This window comes from Barbatula barbatula (assembly GCF_947034865.1).
Source record: "Barbatula barbatula genome assembly, chromosome: 8".
Classification (NCBI taxonomy): Eukaryota; Metazoa; Chordata; class Actinopteri; order Cypriniformes; family Nemacheilidae; genus Barbatula; species Barbatula barbatula.
In genome coordinates, this window is record NC_136771.1 from 11,453,569 (window position 1) to 11,457,918 (window position 4,350).

Genomic DNA, 4,350 nt, shown 5'->3' on the forward strand with positions numbered 1-4,350 from the left:
GAGAGAAATATGTTTGACCACTTAATCACTTCCGACTTGTTATTCGCTTTTCGTGGATTGAGTGTGAAATATCCAAAACCACTTCAAAGTGTCTGATATTATGCTTCTGGCAAAGTATTAATTAATGCTTCTCAAATCTCCGGTTGTGTCTTTTGCTCATTTCCTCTCGTGCTCTCTTTCTTGCCATCCATCTGTTGCTCATTTCCATTTCTTCTGGTTCAGTTTGGGATAAAACAAAGCATTCTTCATTGCTATATGCTCTGTTTAAAATCGTTCTTTGTTCCATTAACGGATGCGGTCAGTGTTCACATACACTGAAAGAAACAGTGATGTGAATATAGGGGTAAGAAATACAATATAGATATAAAGCAAGAATGATATTTCCATTTTGTTGTTCCTTGAAAATGACTAATTCAATTGTGAAACATTATAGCGAGAAACTCTTTCTAAAATGTCACTTTGTTTTATCTTTTTTTTCTAATTCACTGGAACAGGTTTTCTAAAAAGCAAATACAGCAGCAGAAAACAATAGGAGACCGTTCCAATTTTTATTTCAAATAAACATTTCTAGATGTATTGTGGCCATTCCACTCCAGTGTCTGTTGAATTCAGGCCCGGCTCCACAGGGGGACCAGGGTGGGCTTTTCCCACCTTATCAGATGCTTTGCCCACCCTGCCTCCACCCAGAGCCGTTGAGAGATAGGATCCATGAACTGCCGTTGCTGTGGAAAAACTGTTCCATTGCAGTAAACAGACTTGTCACTCTCTATAAGCGACTCTGCGTAAGAGTTCTGTTTAATAAACCCTGTGAGGGTTCTTCCAAAGAATTTTTAGGAGGCATTCATATAAACATCAACATTTGCTTTTATTGACTGCCAACTGATGCACTAATCGCACAGGTACACAATAAAACAGGGGGAAAAAACTAAATAAAAGTGGAAAAGACAAACTATAACAAACGAACCATCTGCACAATGAGTTCTGGTTCTCAGATGTTTCTCCAGGGAGCCTCACCAGAACTAACCCCTCTATAAAACATTCAAACCCTTTTTAACTAAATGGACTAAACCATTTTATGATTACAGGGGGTTGAATTCAATTAATCAAACTTAAAAGAAATATATAACATATACAATAAAAACCCCACAAACATAAAATTACATTCAACAAAGCCATAATAAAGATAAACAAACGATTGACTTTACCAAGACCTTTAAATGAACGAACAATCCAAACCCGTAAGGTACCTAAAACTACATTTCCCATAATTCCTAACAAAGGATATAAAGGTTATCAGGAAATGCCACGCCCTTTTAATAGATTGCCTTTGTTCCATGCTGCAGATAAGATACAGAATTATTCAAACAATTCAATGAATACATCAATAAAGAATGTTAAACCTGTATCTTTGTCTTGTTGTGGTTTATTCAAACACTAGCGTGCACTCTAGTAATGCAATGTTGTCTAGCTAGTAGATCTTTAGTGCGCGCATGAAGACAACATGCCCCTCTAACACAATATTTTGGGGTAAATTGTTAACGAAACAAAAATAAATAAATTGAAATGTATAAACAAACAGAAACCAATTAATAAAACGAAATCAATTTCTCCTAAATAAATAAAATAAGGAGAAAACTTAGACCAATTGAACTAGAGTAGCCATATTATTAGATGAGTGTGGCCTAAGCCATTACAAACCCGCAGTAATCAAAAGAACAGCCGACCCAACATCCGACAGCAGCACTAATTTAATTCCATACCCTACCCGTTTGACAAAAATCGCACTCCCGAACCTGCATTATATCTACATGATGTAAAAAAAAACCTTTATTGTCTCATATACTGTACCTATGTCTAATCTCCCCTTTTTATTAAGTCTTGGAGAGAGTTGTTTTTAATCAACTTGAATCTTTTCTAGATTAATTTAGTATTTATTCAAAATTTCAGTCTGCTTTTAAGCCCCGCCACAGTACAGAAACTGCTCTTTTAAGAGTTTCTAATGATTTTTAACTGTGGACTCTGGTTACTCTGCTGTTTTAGTCCTTTTGGATTTGACTGCGGCCTTTGATACGGTCAACCTGTCAGGGAAATGCTGGAAGAACCCAAGCGCAGGCAGCGGTAAGCAGGGAAACAAGGACTTTATTATATAAAATAAAATTCAGAAACACAAAAACCCACGAGGGGGGTTAACAACACGAACAAGGAATAATAATAAGTGGATTTAACAAGAACAGACCCAACTTAACTATAACACACTTGACAAGAATTTACATTTACATATGTGACCCTGGACCACAAAAATTGAGATTTATACACCACATGAAAGCTGACTAAATACGCTTTCTATTGATATATGGTTTGTTATTATAGGACAATATTTGGCCGAGATACAATCATTTAAAATTCTAGAATCTGAGGGTGAGAAAAATCTAAATATTGAGAAAATCATCTTTAAAGTTTTCCAGAAGTAGTCCTTAGCAACGCATATTACTAATGATGGGAAATAAATGAAACTTACACCATTGATTTACCACAAAATAAACTTTATACACACAAAATTTCATAAAAATAATTTACCAAGAACATATAAAATGCAGTGAAAACTTTGTATTCCTTCATGGCATCATTTTCCATAACGGAGTCGGAGTGATCCAAACATTGATTGAATTCGTCGTCTTTCAGGGCATCCTCTTTTGTCAAACCGGTCTCTAGACATTCGGTGTCATCTTCCGAATTATTTGCAAAAAAATCATTTACTAGGTTCGTTAAATTATTGCCGTCATTAGCGTTTAGATTGAGCAAACGCGCTATTTCAGAATCCATGTTTTGAACCACGATCATGATGGATTGTGTACGCTGCGCACGTGACAAAATTGGCAGCCAATTAGAGACACTATAGCAGGCCGTTGCTAAGATACCAAACATGAATGAATAGTTCTCATAGAGCGGACAGCAGCGAGTTAAGTTTGTACGCATGTTTCGGACCATTTTTTGTTCACGATATTGAGGGATCCACTCACAAAAATGATGTTTTAATATATTTACGGTAGGAAATTTACAAAATATCTTCATGGAACATGATCTTTACTTAATATACTAATGATTTTTGGCATAAAATAAAAATTGATCATTTGAATGTATTTTCGGCTTTTGCCAGAAATATACCTGTGCGATTTACGACTGGTTTTGTGGTCCAGGGTCACATATACTAAGACACGATAATCCTCAGAGCAAACAGAGACAAAATGTCCTACATGGAGTACAAGGCAAAACAAGTCAAACGAACGAGCACAGGAAAGCAGAAACAAGGGCTTTAAATAGGGAGACTAACAAAGGAGATAACAATGGGCAAGTGTGGTTAATGAGACACAGATGGAAAGCCAGACTAGGAGTGAGAGGGGCGGGGCCAAAGACGAGACCAGAGAGAATGCATATTGTGTCCTGATCGACAATAATATTTTTCTCTCAACACAAAACATGTGGCCCTGCCATGACTCTGCCACAAGAGCAAGAAAGACATGACACATTAAACAACCGCGCATAGCCCTTAAATCATTTCAATCATATTTGACAGACAGATGTTTTTCTGTTCACCTTGGTGAATTTTCGTCATCTGCTGCCGCTCTACTTTGTGGCGTTCCCCAAGGGTCAATATTGGGCCCAATGTTGTTTTCTTTGTATATGCTGCCCTTGGGGTATATTTGTAGAAGGCACAACATCTCCTTCCACTGTTTTGTGGATGATACACAAATCTATTTGGCTGTCAAAACAAATGATAAAGCTTTTTCTTAGTGAACAGTTTTGAAAGTGCTTTTAAATTTGAAAAAGAGATTAGTTCTTTTGAAAAAGACAGTTTCTTTCAACTGAGACTGTTGGCTAAAGTCAAGCCCTTCCTGCCACGTCAGGAGTTTGAACGTGTAATTCATGCTTTTATAACATCTAGACTGGACTAATGAAACTCGTTATATGTTGGTTTGGATCAGTCATCTCTTTAACACTTATATTTATTCCAAAATGCAGGGGACCACGCTTTTTCAGTATTGGCACCTAATTTGTGGAATCGTTTGAACATATAAGAACTGCTCAGTCAGTGGGAATTTTTAAGTCATTACTTAAGACATGACACACCATGACACACTTAAGATACACCTGTATTCCTTGGCTTTTACGTCGAGCTGAGCTGAGACATTGTGATGATTTTACTGTATGTGTCTTGTTTGTGTGAGAGTTTATTTTTCTGGACATTGTTAAAAGCACTTTGGTCAACCATGGTTGTTTTTAAATGTGCTATATAAATAAAATTGAAAAAAATATGAAATGTGCTTTGATTTTAGAAAAAAAATGAAATTG